General features: G+C 45.0%; 1 long non-coding RNA gene across 3 annotated transcripts in view; it reads left to right on the top strand.

The window, feature by feature from the left end:
- Window positions 1–13,306: 13,306 nt before the first annotated feature.
- Window positions 13,307–17,362, top strand: part of LOC123617922 (uncharacterized) — a 16,330-nt gene continuing 12,274 nt past the window's right edge. For all 3 annotated transcript variants that reach the window (XR_006726218.2, XR_006726213.2, XR_006726217.2), the window contains exons 1-2: window positions 13,307–14,264; window positions 16,509–16,588. This is a non-coding gene — a long non-coding RNA (uncharacterized LOC123617922). The remainder of the gene's footprint in view (window positions 14,265–16,508; window positions 16,589–17,362) is intronic.

Genomic DNA, 17,362 nt, shown 5'->3' with positions numbered 1-17,362 from the left:
ATGTGTTATTTGATACTCAGTGTAGGAAGAACATACCTCAAATCGGAAAAAAAAAAATCCGGCTTACACAATCCATCTAAGACGTAAGACCGTGGGTCCATGTGACGTTTATAATCAGCAAAACAAACAAAAACATGGAAAGTATCATGAAACTCCTCTACTCCACAGAACAGAATGGAGGAAGGGGGTATCATTAAGTAAACACTCACTCCAAAAATTCTCTCCAAAAAGTAAATTATGCGGGAAAAAAAAAGTTATGGGCAGTTCTAGTAATCTTATTTTACAGGTGAGGAAACAGATGTTCAGAGGGTTTTGAACCCAAAGCTCCACAGCTGGCAAACTGCTGGTGCTGGGTGTGGATCCTGGGTCTCTGTGATCGCAAGGCTCCCATCTGAGCCCCACCCCACCCCACCCCCAGCTGCTTCCTTGTTTCTGAGACACCGAGCCCAGCACCAGGCAGAGAGTCAGCCTCCACAGGGTTGAATGAATGAACGAGCCCTTTCTTGGCATGAGGTTAATTTCTTAGAAGGCCAACGTCATCTAAATTCTACCTTAAACAGGAAATAAAGCAAGGTGGGGCTTGGCAAGGGGCTAGGTAAGACCTGGGGCCAACTGATAAATGTTCAGTTGCAAAGTGGGAACTGTCACAGGCAGTGACATAAACAGTCGTGCCATCTGCATGATGTTTGCCTTGATAGAATTGTGGAGTCCTAGGCTCTGGGTTCCAATCCAGGGTCACCATGGACTAGTAGCAGGTTAATTACAGGTTCTGTGCCTTGGCATCCTTGTTTGTAAAATGGAACCACAGTAAGACCTCCATCACGGTCTGCTCTGGGGATGGGATGAGTGAATACTGAAAGTGTGTAGAAGAGGTCTGGCCATGCTAATCACCCATAAATATCCTCCCCTCTTTCTCCCAGGACATTCTCTTAAGCATGAGCTAATTTGACTGCTCCTTGCCCCCAGGATGTGGTAGCACAGAGAGGCACGGCAGTCCAGAGTTAATACGCAGATGGACTTGGCTTCACATTCCTGCTCTTCTGGTCATAAGCTGTGTGATGGGGCCAAGCCACTTCCCCTCTCTGTGTGTTTCCGTAAGAATGGTGCATCCCAAAGGATGTTATGATGGCCACTGGTGGGATACAGAATGACACTGGGGGATGTATGGACAAAATTTTTAAATTAATTTTAACACTGGTTTTATTTTCACAGTTTCTTTCTACCTGTGGCAAGAGAGTCAGTCTCCCATTGATTAAGTTTCCTTTTGATATAAATGTTAATTAAGTAGTGGATTATCTAAAGAAAAATGTTAAATAGTAGACAAGGCAGGGACAGATCTGGCAAAAAATCATGACGTTCAGATGTGAAGGGCTGGGTGTGAGTTTCTGTGCTGGATCACATCTGGTGATTAAAATAGCCCGGCAAGACGGTCAAGGGGCCTCTTCAAGGGCTGCAGGCAGTGACAGCCTGTGTGATTCACCCTACGTTCTTTCTCACGGAATCCTTCCTTTCTCTGGGTACACATCAACCTTGCCCTTAATGGATTTCCTAACCACAAATTAGAACCATGTTATCAACTGTCTTGGGCTCCTATTTTAAGTCCTTCCTAACTTCCCGCTTTATGTCATTAGCTGGCACGTGTGTGTGTGAAAGAGAGAGGGAGAGATCCCTGTGAACAAAGATCATACTGTCTTTCCGTATGCACACTCCCTGCGTCAGCAGTGGACACGTGGGAGTGACGTAATCATGACGGTTTACTGTGTGTTACATGAATGCATGATTGTTCCTAATTCCCCCAATAACTTGATAAGGTAGATATAATTACATGCCAATTTTCATAAACGGGGAAGAATCTGAGGCTTGCAGAGGTGATGTGGGCCCAGGTGGAAGCAGCTAAAACTAGCAGTTGAAGCTAGACAGCAGCCTAAACTTTGAGCCCAGATCCCAGTTTTTAAAAAAATTTTTTAATTAAACATTTTTAAAAATTAAAGTATAGTTGATTTACAATATTGTGTTAATTTCAGGTGTACAACAGAGTCAGTTACATATATATTTTCACATTCTTTTTCATTTTAGGCTATTACAAAATATTGAATATAGTTCCCTGTGCTATATAGTAGGATCTTGTTGTTTATCTGTTTTATATATAGTAGTTTGTATCTGCTAATCCCAAACTCCCTAATTTATCCCTCCCCCCCATCTTTCCCCTTTGGTAACCATAAGTTTGTTTTCTATGTCTGTGAATCTTTCTGTTTTGTAGATAAGTTCATTTGTATCATTTTTTAGGTTCCACATATAAGTGATATCATATGATATTTGTCCTTCTCTGTCTGATTTACTTCACTTAGAATGACCATCTCCAGGTCCATCCACGTTGCTGCAAATGGCATTGTTTTATTATTTTTTATGGCTAAGTAGTACTCCATTGTATATGTATACCACATCTTCGATGGACATTTAAGTTGTTTCCATGTCTTGGCTAATGTAAATAGTGCTGCTATGAACATTGGGGTGAATTTGTCTTTTTGAATTAGAGAATTAGTGTTTTCTTCAGATAGATGCCCAGGAGTGGGATTGCTGGACTAGATCCTATTACACAACATTGAATCCACTTTAAAAGGTGCCTTGGATGGATGAATGGATGGATGAGTGGTTGGGTAGATGGAAGGAAGGAATAGGAGAGGCATAAAGAGGCAACAGGGCTATCTTTGAGTGACCTGTAAAAGTTCCATGTCATGGGTCTACCACGTGCTAAGCATTGAGCAGACATTACCTTTAATCATCATATAAAATCTTTGCCCAGAAAAAAGGTGACTTGGAGATGTAGTAGAGGTTTGCTCTTAAGACAGTTGCTGTTAAGACCAAAGACACTAAAGCCAGATAAACGAGGGCACCAATCTTGGATCTGCCACTTAAAAGCTTGGGCTGGCTATTTATACTGCCTGGGCCTGAGTTTCCCCATCTCTAATGGGATGGTGCTATCTGCTCCACAGGGGTCCTGGAAGGATCAGATGAGACCTGGTGTCCCCTGTGCCTGCTTTACCGCACGTTCTCAATATAGGGTCGCTGTAACTGTTGCTGTTGTGGCTGTCGTCATCCACACAACTTGTAAATCTCAGAATTGAACTATCCATCCAGGACCACTATAAGGGAGTGAAGAGGCTGGGAGCTAACGTTGGAATTGATCATCAGGAGGTGGAGCTGGTGGACTAATGGCTCCCAGAACGGTCCACATGCTAATCCCCAGGACCTGTGAATACGGCGCCTTGCATGGCAATGGGAATAAAGGTTTCAGATGGAACTAAGCTTGCTCATCAGCTGAAAGTACGGAGTAGATGGAAGTTAGGGCGCGGAGCCTGGATTATCCAGGTGGGTCCAATGTAATCACAGGGTCCTTAAAAGAGGGAGGCAGGGGGAACGATAGAAGCGAGTCATGGTGGGGTCGATGTTGCTGGCTTTGAAGATGCAGGACGGGGTGGTGAGCCTAGGAATGTGGCGGCCTCTGAAGCTGGCAGAGGCGAGGAATCAGATTCTCCCCTAGAACCTCCGGGAGGAACGCAGCCCCACCAACACCTTAGTTTTAACCCGAGGAGGCCTGCACGGGAAATTTGACCTCCAGAAATGTAAGTTAATACGTTGATATTGTTTGAAGCAACTCTGTTTATGGTCATGTGTTCCAGCAGCCTAGGAAACTTACTCAGAAGGAAGGATTCAGACTCCGGCCCCAGGTTTATTAGGGTCTGGACCATTGGTCTCCCGGAGGCAGCTGGGGTTTCACTTGTCTTCTAAAAAAAACAGAGACAGCCACTACTTCTGCCTCTCCCACCGCCCTGCGCGTGGGGACCCGCGTGCTCGCTGGGGGGCGGGTGGGGGTCTCTGTAGCCAGAGCGGCCAGGCTGCCCTCCGGTGGGGCCCCAGCCACCGGCAGTTTCCATGCGGGAACAGGTGGATGGTGTTTCCAGCCCTGCATAGGGAGCTGTCTTTTTGCAAGACTAGGAAATGGCTTTCTAGTCTCCCAGTTCCAGGCTTAGAGGAGGAGCGGTGGCTGTTACTTCCTTCACACGAGAGCTCAGATTAAAACAGGAAACGCGCTGTTGGGACACTGGAGGGCTGACAGACATCGGGGCACCGGCGTTCTCTTTTTCCTTTGCAGATTTGACTGGGTTCATCGGGGGCAGGAGAGGCTGACCCTTAGGGACTGGTCACTATAAAGGGGTATTTTTCCCTTTCAAGTTCAGCCATCCACTCATTATTTAAATAGCAGTAAAATTTACATACTAAGCCCAGATCTTAACTGGTCTGAGTTTTGACGATTTATGTACACCCCTGTAATTAACATCCACCCCAAACTAATGATAGAAAGTGCTCATTACCTTAGAAACCCCCTTTCTAAGCAATACTGACCACCACCCACCTTCCAGAGGCAACTACTGATCCGCTTTTGTTGCTGAAAATTAGTCTTTTCTAGAGCTTCATATAAATGACTTCATACAGCCTGGGCTCCTGTGTGTCTGGTTTTTTTTTTTTCCTGCTGTGCATAATTTTGAGATTCATCCATGTCCTTTCATTTATCAGTTCTTTCCATTCTATTCCTGAGTAGGTCCGTCCAATGAATGCACCTTATTTTTTAAAAATCTGTTTTGTTAATGTCATTTGGGTTGTTTCCAGCTTGTGGCTGTTGTGAATAGAAATGCCATAAACATTCATGTATAGGTCTTTTGTGTGGACATTTGTTTTCATTTCTCTTGGGTATTACCTAGGAGTAGAATTGTAAGGAACTGCCAGAGTTCCCCAAAGCTGCCGTGCTTCCTGCAGCAGTTAAATAACAGAGCCATAGTGAAGGTGTTAGTTGCTTCTCCCATCATCAACACTCACTGTTTTGTGTTTTTTTTTTTCTTTCCGCTTTTCTAACGTGTGTGAAATTGATTGTATCTCATTGCGGGTTTAGATTGCATTTCCCTGATGACTAATGACGCTAAGCACCTTTTCATGTGCTGATTGGCCGTGCCTCCATCTTCTTTTGTGAAATGCCTGAGTCTTTTGCCCATTTTTAAAATAGGTTATCTTTGTCTTTTATTAGGTGTCGGAAATTTTTGTTTATTCTAGAGGCAAGTTCTTGATCACATGCGGGCATAAAAGTTTTATCCCAATCTGTAGCTTGGTCTGTTTTCTTAATAGTATCTCTGAACAAGCAAAAACTTAAAACTTCTGATGTTGTCCAAGTTATACTATGATTAGTGCATTTTGTGTCCTGAGAAGTCGTTGCCTGACCCAAGTTTGCAAAGCTATTTTTCTGTCTTCTTCTCTACCAGAAGAGTACTGGTTCTAGCTTTTACATTTGGTCCTCCGACCCATCTCAAAGTTGTGTGTCTGGAGTTAGTGGGGGAGATCCGGATCAACAAATTCCACGGCCAGCACTGTGCAGACATCAGGATGGCTGTTCCTAAGTTCAGGGTCGAGTGCAGGATTCAGCAGATCTTTTCTTTACATAGAAAGAGGGCCAGGTAGGGACTGTCTTTGGCTTTACAGGCCGGATGGTCCCTGTTGCAACTTTTCAACTTTGCCTTCATAGTGCAAATGCATAGTGCACTAACCCGGAGACAATGTGTAAACACACGGCCGTAGCTGCGTTCCAAGGAAACTAATCACGGACAAGGAGATTTGAATGTCCTATGGTTTTTACATTTCACAAACTACTTATTTTTTTTTTAACCAGTGAAAACTGTGAAAATCATTTTTAGCTCGTGGGCTATGCAAAAACAGTAGCCGGACATGACCCGCAGCCTCGAGCCAGAGTTTGCCAAGTCCTGGGCTACACAGCAAGACAGACGTTCAACAAACAGAAGGACACGCTGTGAGAACAGCGTGAAAGTAAAGGGCTGTGTTCTGTGGGGGAGAGAATAATAGGGGATGGATAATCTCCTTTGGATGAGATCAAAAGGAATTATAACGAAACCACGAGGAGATACCACCTCACACCCATTAGGATGGCTATTATTAAAAAAAAAAAAAAGGTTGAGGAAGATGTGGAGAAATTAGACCCTTTGTGCCTTGCTGGTGGGGATGTAAAATGCTGCAGCCCCTAAGGAAAAAAGTAAAGAGTTAAACATAGAATTTCCATGTGATTCAGCATCCAGACGTACACCCAAAGGACTGGGAGCAGGGACTCAGATATGTGTACATCAGTGCTCACGGCAGCACGACGCACAACAGCCGAAAGGTGGAAACAACCCAAATGTCCATTGACAGATAAGTGAATAAACAGGTGTATATATATATGTGTGTATATATATATATGTATATATATATACAGTGCAATTAGCCATAAAGAGGATGAAATCCTAACACATGCTACAACAGAGATGAAACTTGAAAACATTATGCTGAGTGAAATAAGCCAGACCCAAAAGGACGAATCATGTATGATTCTACTTACTTGAAGTAACATAAAATAGGCAAATTTCCTGGAGGAGCATTTGAAAATCCCCATGTCCAGGCTGGTTCAATCAGGACCTCGGGAGGTTGGACCAGGCGTCATTAATTGTAAGAACTCCCAGGTGCTTCCACTGTGTAGCCAAGGTTGAGAATAACGGAGGTAACATTATAGCTGTGACCTCAAAAGTGAACAGGATTCAGCCATGAGGGGAGGAGGAGAAGGCTCCGCTGCAGGCCATGCACTTTGCATCATGCATTTTTAGCAAACCATGTTGGTCTGTTCCCTGTGTGAGAATAATGCCATGTGTCCGCATAGGAATAGGAGCTAATATTTATTGAGCAGTTGTGCCCCAAGCATGACACTTCTCATACTTTACCTCCATTAACATTCATGATGATCAGAGGAAGTAAATACCATCATCCCCATTTTACAGATGAGGCAACTGAGGACTAAAAAGTCAGTTGCTTGCCCAAGGTCACGCTGGCACCAAGAGAGGGGGAGCCCAAGCGCGTGCTGTCCAAGCTCAGCTCACCAGCTTGCCTGCCCGGGGAAGCTGGCCCAGGGCCTCTCAGCAGGCACAGTGAGAAAGGACAGGTCCTACCCACTTCTGGTTGCTTTTCTGATTGTGTCTGCCTATGGCAAGACCTCTCAGGTGAGTCAGGAACTTGGTGCCCCTATAATGTCATGACTGCCCAGATATGCTCTGAGAGAGAAGTTAGTCAATGAGCCTGAATAACCCCCTGTGGGGTGAAGGGGAGGCCTGAGGCTTCGAGAACTTATTGTTGGGGAAATTCAATATGTTGTCAGCTGGTATCCAATAAGTAGATTTACAAGGCCCTGGTCCAGGGAGCAGGTGAGAGAGAGAGAGAGAGAGAGAGAGAGAGAGTGTGTGTGTGTGTGTGTGTGTGTGTGTGTGTGTGTGTGTGTGTGTGTGTGTTTTTCTAGATCTGGGTCATCTTGATTGTGTCCACAACTTAGAGCAAGCCTGACCCAGGAGAGGTGGTTACTCTGGGGGATACAATACAGAGAAGAGTCTCCTGACTTTTTCCTCCTGATTCTGAAAGCCCAAAATCATGTTTGCTTACCCATCGCTCTGGCTCTAGGACAGTGGCGCACGGGGTTAAACTTCATGGCGTGAATGGGTACATACAACGGGTCGGGGGAGGGCCGCCCGCAGTGGGGCTAGGTGAACTGAGACCCCGGCTGAACACTTCTGAATAGGTGAGGAAAGAACATTTCAAGGAAGGAAAAGTTCGTGTTCCAAGTTCAGATTAAGCTCTCCTGTTATTCTTTGTCACCCACAACTGATGAGGAAACTGAGGTACAGGGACGGTTTGTGATTTTTGTCAATTACCACGCGGCTAGAAAGTGTCAGAGGTTGGATTTGAACTTAGACTCCCCCAGGTTCCTCTCCCAGCATTGTTTCTGTTGCACATTAGCAAACAGACAACGAGAGGATGGTGCAAAAGAATAAAAAGAATGTTTCTTGGGAACACAAGGACCCTAACTGTCATCACCAACGACCAAAAAATTGTCATAATAGCATTAACTGTGATGCGTTAAGAGCTCATGCTGTGCCAGGCCCTGGTCTGTGTATTTGAAGTGCGTTATCTCTGTGGATCGTCACCAAAAAAAACTTCGGAATGGAAGCTATTATTCTCATTTTATAGTTGCAGAAACGAGGTCCAGAAGCACCAGCCAGCCTCAGCTCACACGGTGAGTAAGGAGCGAGCCGAAGTTCAGACTTCTGGAAGCTCAGTGTCCGCTGTTCTCTGGGCCCGTCACCTCAGCGTTGCGCAGACAGGCCTTCGAATGTCACCGAGTTGATGATGATCATAATTACTATATCTTCCTTTCTGGGGCTTTTAACATTTCTATTTTAAGAGAACTTTCACTGCGCTTGGACAAACTTTTCCGCTTTTCAATACCAGGTGTTTGGGTGTCTCCCGAGTGTGGGGAAAACCTCTAGCCAGCGCTGTAAAAACGCAATCAGCAGAGAAGCAAGGAATTAGGAGTGGACTGCGGAGTAGATGTTATCAGCCCAGATCAGCACCCGCTGTGCAGCCTCCCCAGGCTGCCCCACGGCCCTCTCTGCCCTTCGCCCACTCCCCTGCAGGCGGGGAGGCATGAACTGGGGAGCAACTGAGCTGTCCTCTGCTCTTGTCTCCTTGTGGGGCGGGGAGCTGTTCTCTCCTCCCGTGTTAGGGTTGGAAGACTCACTTCATTCTGGGGTCAGTGTTGGAAGCCCAGGAGCCCACAGATACCTAGATTTATCAGCAATAAAGGTGACATTTTGGCGCCCATCCCTGCTATAGGCTGGCTCTTTGTGTGTCCCTCCCCTCCCAAAATCCGTGTCTTGAAACCTAACCCCCAATGTAACGGGATTAGGAGGTGGGGGCCTCTGGGAAGGAAGTAGGTCACGAAGGTGGAGCCCTCATGTGTGGGATCAGCACCCTTATAAAAGAGACCCCAAGCGTGCCCTGGCCTTCTGTCCCATGAGGATGCGGTGAGAGGTCAGTCCCTTGGAAGAGACCCTCCCCTGGCCATGCCGCACCCTGATCTCCGACTTCCAGCCTCCAGAACAGTGAGGAAGACATTTTTATTGTTGGTAGCTGCCCCGTCTGTGGTATTTTTGTTATAGCAGCTCGAAAGGACTGAGACAACCTGCTTATTCTTTTGTCTTGTTTCTCAGTTGGTTAAGAACGCCAGCAGGGAAGGGACTTCCCCCCAAAAGCCCATCGCAGGGGACGCGAGCTTTAGTGAGGTGTGAGGTCTGGTCTCTGAGCAGGAGCAGTGATTCAGCCCTGGGGATGTGCTTTTTTCTTCTCAGTTCACTTATTTATTCCACATCTACTTGCTAAGTACCTACCCCGGGCCTGGTGCTGCACTAGGCATCCTTTAGATAAGGATGAGCCATTCAAAGTGGGGGCAAGACTGGAGTTTTCACCCCCAGCCTTTCTATAGGAGGTGAGCAAGAGGAAGCTAGAGTGGGGTCAGCAGTTCTGGAGAAGCCCAGCATCCATTTCCCGCTCCTGCGGTTGTAGTGCACTGATTTTCTGCTGAGAAATTACCCACCCCGTTGTGAGTCACCCCGGTGGGACTGTCAGGGCACCCTGCCCTTTCCTATCCGAGGGATGAATCCACGGCCAAGGTAAATCATCACACTCTAGGTGCTGGGATGGTCAGTCTTCCCCAGAGTGAGGCAGGGTGGGAAGCACGGTACAGCTCCCCAACTTCAGAAGAACATTTTTGAGATGTCTGCTTGCTCCCTAGATGCATGGGACTGCTCTAGGTCTCTCTCTGTCTCTCCTTCCCTCCCTACTTCTCTTCCCTTCTTAGTTCTCAAATCCCCACCTGCAAGTTACTCACTATCAATCCATTAAACTCTTCTCAGCACAAGGCAGAGTTGGTTGCCTTAGCAAGAGAAAATACCAACCCATCTGTCTGCGCATGGACTGTAAGAATTAGAACCTTGGCCTCCACGCCTTCATCTGACAGCGGGAGAAATTAAACTTCAGAGGAGACTTTCAAATTAGGGGTCAAGGAGGCCTTGAGGCTTGATGGTTAGGAGCACAAGCTCTTGAGTCCACTGGTCTGGACACAAAACCCACCTCTGCCACGTTTAGTTATTGATGGATACAAGACCTATTACTCACTTCCCAAGTTTCAGGTCCTCGTCTCTGAATAGAGGATAATAATAGTGCCCAGCTCCCAGGGCTGGTAATGCAGAGAAGTGCACAATAACCTTTGGTTGTTATTTCAGTGATTATTCTTCTAGATTTCTTCTGAGAAGTCATGCAAAACAGGAATGTAAATTGCAAAAAAGATTCTGAGCAGGAAGGCACTAAAGAAAGCCTTTCTCCAAAGGGGATGTTTATTTCAGAGGCATACAGGGGGAAGCTCAACCAGCTGTTTTCCAGGAAATCATCCACTTAACCCAGGGTGAGCTCTAAATTTTAATGACCAGCCAGTGTTGAAGGACTGGAAAAAAGAAGAAAACAAACAAGGACGAAGTAAAAATCCAACCCCACGCACTGCATAAACTCTGATGTCTCTGAATTTAATCAGATTCCTGAGTTTGGAGGTGGTTCCCACCTCCATTAGAGAAAAAAAATCACAACCATCACTATATTCTATCGGCAGCTAAAAAAAATCAGCCTAATGGTAAATATCTGAAACAAAATATCAAACCTCACTAGGATCCTGGAAAAAGTAAGATATAAATGATTAATCCATACCCATTGGCTTGGAAGTTTTGGGAGGCCCTTGCATTGGAAGTTTCTTCCACAAATGTTCTCCCAGCTCCCTGGCCCCTCCCTCCCCTGTACACCTGAACTTTCTCATCTCAGCTCAAATGTCACCTCCGCCAAGAAGCCTTCCCAGATCTCTCTAATAGAGCTACACTCTCAGAGCATTCTTTTTCTCCCCAGCAATACCGAGTTTGTAATGAGGTGTGTCTTTTGTAATTGTTGCATCTGTTGCTTTTCCCAAATAGACTGCAAATTCCAGGTGACCAGAGATCTTCTCTGTTGTATATACAACTGTAGATCAGGTTAGCTTGGTTTCAGACCCACAGTAAAAACTCTGTATGTCTTTGTTGAGTTAATAATGACTTTGGTAGTTTTGTTATTGTTCATTCACTCACTCAGTGAGGACTTAAATCTTTAGCATGTACTTTTCGTGATGAATCTCATCATAAGTTCGTTCAGTTAAGTAATCACCTGTAAGTGCTTACTATCTGCCAGGCACTGATGTGGGCAATGAGGAAACAGCCATGACAAAAGGAGGTAAGAATCTCCACCCTCCTCGAACTTACGTTGTGACATATGTCCGAGGAGTCCCAAGTGCTTTGGGTAAAATTAAGTAGAAGAGAGAAATAGGGTCAGGATGGAGGGGAGCAATTTTGAGGAGAGATGCTGGAGAAAACCTCCTTGAGCAGAGACCCCGAAGGCGAGTCGAGGCAGCGTGGGACATCTAGGGGATCATTCCAGAAAGAGCAGCAGGTGCAAAGGGCCTGAGGGGGTGTGTCCTTGGCTACTGCAGTTAGAGTGGAGAAAGCAAGGGAAAGAGGGTGGGTGGGGGAGGGGGTCAGGGAGAAGCAGATGCGTGAAGCTCACTGAAGGACTTTAGATTTTGCTCCAAGATGCGGAGTCATCAGAAAGACACATCTGGAAAGCAGTGTGGGATTTTAAATTATTTTCAAATAATCCCACACAGGAGACTGAAATGGAAGGAGGCCCAGGGAGATGTAGGGGACACTCGAGAAGTGCTGGGAATCCTTCTTCTGCCTGGACCAGGGCAGGGGCAGGACGTGGTTATGACTTGTCAGGCTCATTGAATGTAAGGCCAGCAGAAGGTGCTGATGGGTTGGGTGTGGGATGGGAGTGGGGCGTCAGGGATGACTCCAATATTTCGGGCCTGAGTTACTGAATGAACAGAGTTGCTGTGAGCAGAGGAAGACTGAAGAGGAAAGCACGTGGCAGGGAGGTGGTGATGGCGGGGAGTGGGAATTCAAGGAACTGGGTTTCAGGCATGTGACATTTGAAACTATTTTTAAACATCCAAGTGGAGATATTTACAAGACAGACACAGTCCTTGCCTCCCAGGGAACCTATATGTTAGCGAGGGAGAAATCCAGTCAGCAGCAAAACGAAGAGATAACATAAGATGTCAAACAGGGCCAGGCACCACGGAGGTAATGTGATGGGGAGTGGTGACCGTGTCGTAGGTGTGATGGGGGGGGTTGGTGAGAAGGTGCGCTGAGACCCAAACCAGGGGACAGCACAGCCAAGTCCCTGAGGAAGGACTGAGCTTAGTGAGTTTGAGGAACAGAACGAAGGTGACTCCAGAAGACTTACCGACAGCTGAGTCTTACTTTCAATGTGACGGGAAGTCATCAGGAAGCTGTAAGGAGGGAGGATGCGGTCACCTGATTTCCATTTTTTAAAAAGGTAACTTTGGAGAATGGATTAGCATCAGAGGGAGACAAGCAGGGGAGTGATTGTCAGTCTGGTAACCACTGTCCAGACCCAGTGGACATTAACTCAGAAGGTTGGGGGAGATGCAGTAAACTGGAGAGATTCGGGGCCTGTCTTGGAGGCAGAGACCACAGGATAGACGTCGGCTGAGAGGGTGAGAGAAGAGAGAGTCCAGGATGCTGCTGAAGTCTTGGAGGGAGTCCCTTGTTGAAGGCTACTGTGGGCTAAGTGAGGGGAGACACAGCAAGAGAAGAATCCAGGTCCTCTTTGGTCACATTCAGTTTGAAATGAATGAGGAACTAGCAACAGGGAACTCATATTGTCATTTTTTAAATGTTAATAAAATATACATACAGAATAGCAGACAGATGGGAAATATCCAGCTTGATGAATTTTCCTAAAGTGACAAATCCAGGTAATCGGCACCCCGAAAGTCCCTATGTGCCCCCTCCCAGTCATTCTTCTTTCGCCCAGGTAACCACTGTCCTAGCCTGGCGTGATCCGTTTTATCGACATTTTAAAACCTACGATTAAGAGATGATAATCAGAGGTACGCGTGAGGCACTTGCTTAGGTAATTCTCAGAAAATTACCTCATCGGTTTTTTTTTTTTTTTTAAGACTAAATAAGGTTTTGTTGGGTTTTTTTTCATTAGTAATTTTGAGGTTTGTGTGTCCTTGCCTCCTTCTCCCCACAGGAGGCGCTAATGAGCAGTGTGAGTGAGGGCTCGCCTGACCCCAGGCTGGCGAGGGGGCGGGGAGCCTTCCTCCTCCCTCCGTAAGTCAGAGGGGCATCAGATCACACCACGAGGTTTAAGTGCAAAGCCTGCTCCTTGCAGTAAGCAGGTCCTCCTCCCGCCCCGCCCACCCCCTTCCCCTCGAGTTTCATTTTCCTGGTCCAGACCCAACAGATGGTTCTTCTTAAGGCATCGTTGTCAGTTTATAGTTCTTGCAGTGTTCATTTTAATATTTTAATGACATTATAGCCAATTTTATTCTGTCTTGGAAGTTAATTTCTCCTCTCTCTGTTTGTTTCTCTCTCTTCCCTCCCTCCGTCTCTCTCTCTCCCCCTCCTCCCCTCTCCCTATTCCTCTGATTATTTCTTTTGGAAATAATTCCCCTCTCACTCTGTCTCCATAAATCTCTGAATCCCAGCAGATGGAACAAGGCTGCTATTAGGAGGGAACGGAATCAACAGGCAAGCGGCAAGTGGGAGGCGAGCTTTACGCTCTGCGGTTTCGCCGTCGTCGGAAGACGTGGTGACAGGGCCAGAACAAAAGGTTCATCTTTTCGTTTATTTTCACTTCTCAGGAGACCCCAGTCCCAGGGTCTTTTTATTAGAGAACTGTTCTGGCCCCTTTGGCTCTGCACACAGACCTTTGAGCCTCCCACATCCTGGTATGCTCCTGCCTCACAGACCACATTTTACACACACACACACACACACACACAACCACACAACCACACACACACACAAAACCTAAATCTGTACTGGCTGACTGCTAGCAAAATAAAACAACTCTTCGCTGTTAATTTGGCTCCTTCTTTCTGTTTTCATACCTTAATTGAGATATAATTTACATGCCATAAAATTCACCCATTTCAAGCGTGTCATTCAATGGTTTTTAGTTTATTTACCCAGTTGTATATAGGCTGTTTCTTTTTGAAAATGGAGCCACTGGGTGAACGGTTTGACCCCATGTGCTCCCTCCTCACTTTGAAAGGTGACATCTAAGGAGCAGAGAGCAGATTCTGTTTCACTCCCCAAAATAGTTGTTTTATTCATTCTGCCATTTACAACTTACTTCCTGTATTTTGATTGAGCTGCTCAGGCCTGCTTCTTAGAAGCCAGGTGGGTTAGTTTTTACACTGTCAAGAAGTTTCTCTCGTGTTAGAGGAATTTTCTGTTTGTTTGTTTTGTTAGTATTTAGCCCTCAGATCTTTGTTGCATCTGCTGAGCTAATTAGAGAGACGAAATACATCTTTGTGACATGACAAACTATACAGAAATACGTGTTATTTAGAGTTCAGCTCAAAAGTTGATAACATTCTGACTGTTGAGATTGGTAAAAAAGAAGATACTTAGAAATATAAATGGGGCACGGAGCCTAGAACTTTTTCCTAATATTATAATCTTCATCTGTAATTCAGTTTTGACATCTCTGAGTCTGTTTTCTCCTTTGAAAAACAGGAATGAAAATAATCACTTCAGGAGATTTGCCCGAGGATCACAGGAGATATTTCATGTGAAAACACCTAGACTGCTAACAATTTTTAAAAATCTATAAATGTTCATTAAATATGAATCTTAGAGAACTTCACTAGTGGTGTAAGAAGACTGTCTTGGCTAAAGTACATGAATAAAAGCATAGTGCCTGCTGTTGGAGAGTGTGTACCAGTTTAACCAATTGCTCAACCAGTAATAATAGGGCATGAGGCTTGCTGTGTGTGTGAGGCCCTGGGGACTGGATGGTGGATAGGCAGGCAGGGTCGGGTGGAAGAGAGACAGACGTTCAACATATAGTTGAGCAAATAAATATCTAAGTACAAATAGCAAGTGGTAGGGAAGAAACTATTCTGGTATGTGTGTGTGTTTAAAGCAATTTAAGAGAATGTATATTTTGCTAGTAAATTTATGTCTATAGGCATAGAAAAATTTTCTGGCATAGAAAAATTTTCTGGAACAATTCACAAGAAATTGGTTTCAAGGAGAGGGTATAGCTCAGGTGGTAGAGTGCATGCCTAGCATGCATGAGGTTGTGGGTTCAAGCCCCAGTACCTCCATGAAAAAAGTAAATAAATAAGTAAACCTAATTAAACTCCTCCTGCAAAAAAAAAAAAAAAAAAAAAAGAAAGAAAAGAAATTGGTTTCAAGGGTTTCTTTTTGTGATAGGAACCAGAAAAACAGATAAGGGAATGCCTTCTACTTTTTATTCTGTAACTTTTCTATATAATTCGAAGTTTCTAACTATAAGCATGTATTTTTATTATCTGTGTTCTTGTTTAAATGTCAGTAGGGCTTCCCTGATTGATGGGGTGAGGGTCCATTTTTATTTTCTTCATTAGACTTTTCTCTATTGAAAAACAAAACCTGTTATTTAAAATAAATGACTAACTGCTTGAAATATTTAACCTGTCATGCCAAACCAATTAAATATTAAATATAATATTACACTTGAAAAGACAAAGGTCATTTACGAGGGTGCAAGAATTCATCAACTCACACCAAACTGTTACCAGCCTGCTCGTGCCTACAACGTTTGCCTGGACAATAACACTGTCATTCAATCGGTATTTACTGAGCACCTGCTGTGTACCGGGCACTGTTCTGAGCCCTAGTAGATAAAACAAAGCCCTCGGGGAATCAGACTAGATTCGAGTTGGCAGAAGCAGGCAATACATAAGTAAACCAAGTATATAATGTATGTTCTATGCAAGTATATAAGTGCTATAAAAAAAAATTAAAGTCAAGCTGGGTGCCAAGTAAGCAGGGGAGCTGGATGGTACTTTTTGTTCTTTATACAGAATACATTCTGTAGTTGCATCACTAAAGGCAGGTTGGGAGACCCAAGTGAGGAGGTGTCGTTTGGCAGCGACCTGGGTGGAGGGAAGGAAGGAATGACTCAAGCAGATACATGAAGGAAGATGATTTTCTGCCAAAAGGACCAGGAAAGGCCCTGAAGCGGGAGAGCTGGAAACCTGTCCATCTTAGCCAGGAGTACCACCATTGTGCTGTTTATTCTGTTCACTTATCACACTGTTCAATACATTTAAAAACAATTTAAAACTTTTAAAAAACAGTAAAAATGAGCACTGATAGCTTTATTATTTTCGTATATGTAGGACTCAGGTTACGTGGTTCTGAGCATTGCTTTTTTTTTTCAACAGTTAAAAATTGTCAATGTGAACTATACGTCCTAGAAGAATAGATACATCTTTATATATAAAAAACATGTTTTAAACTTCTTTATCCGTATTCATTCACAGTCATTACGTTTTTATTTATTATTCTAATCTCATAAAATATGTGTTTTATTATTACAGTATGTGCCCATTTTTATCTACTGAAAATTAAATGAGTGAGTATTACTTCAAGGTCTTAAGGAAAAGGATCCTGAGACGCGTTGTTTCCGGTCGGCTCTGAAATGCTTACCAGCGGGAGGGGCATGCTGACAGGTAAGTGAACCCATGAGCTTCTTACAATAACGAGAGAAAAATAGTCCCAAGCTTACTAGCTCACTGGCCAATTGCGTCCCTCAGCATGCACTTCCTGCTCCGGTCCTCAGCTGTAAATGAAGGGCTGGATCCTAAGGATTCTAAGTCCTTTGATGCATTCTCTTTCCCTTTCTCTCATACTCAGTTCTAACTGTATGAATTTTGATTAAAATCACTGCTTTGTAACCAGTGATCCTTCACAGTCGCTGGCTGGGCACCAGGTTAATCTTCTCTTCCTTCTTTAAACAGGATTGGGTGGGTGGGTCTAGAACAGTGGTTCTCAACCAGAGGTGATCCAAACCCACCCACGCTCGCCCCCTCGCTTGTAAGGGACAGTTGGCAGTTGTGGGTGACGAGTCTGCCCGTCACGGCTGTGGAGGGGGAGCTGCTGGCCTCGTGGGTCTGGGCCAGGGGAGCTGGGAAACACTCTGCAATGTGCAGGACAGGCCCCCACAACAGGGAGTGATCCAGTCCAAATGTCAGCAGTGCCGGAATGAGAGCCTGGGGTCTAGAGAAATTGGAAAATGAGTGGAGGACGCTGCCGACTTCGATCCACCTGGCATTTCCCGCCCAAGAAACAACGTAACAACTTTGTCTTTTTCAACGCTGATTCTCCTCTATTGATTACATTATTCCTGCAGACTTGGGTGTGTGACTTAAATAACCCCATGTTAGACCTAAGCCCAAAGGATAAACCAGAACTGGAGGGCAAATCTCACTCGTACCATAACTACA

Source organism: Camelus bactrianus, chromosome 19, assembly GCF_048773025.1.
Source record: "Camelus bactrianus isolate YW-2024 breed Bactrian camel chromosome 19, ASM4877302v1, whole genome shotgun sequence".
NCBI classification, from domain to species: domain Eukaryota; kingdom Metazoa; phylum Chordata; class Mammalia; order Artiodactyla; family Camelidae; genus Camelus; species Camelus bactrianus.
The sequence above is the reverse complement of the archived record's forward strand: the minus strand, read 5'-3'. Positions and strand labels throughout refer to the sequence as shown.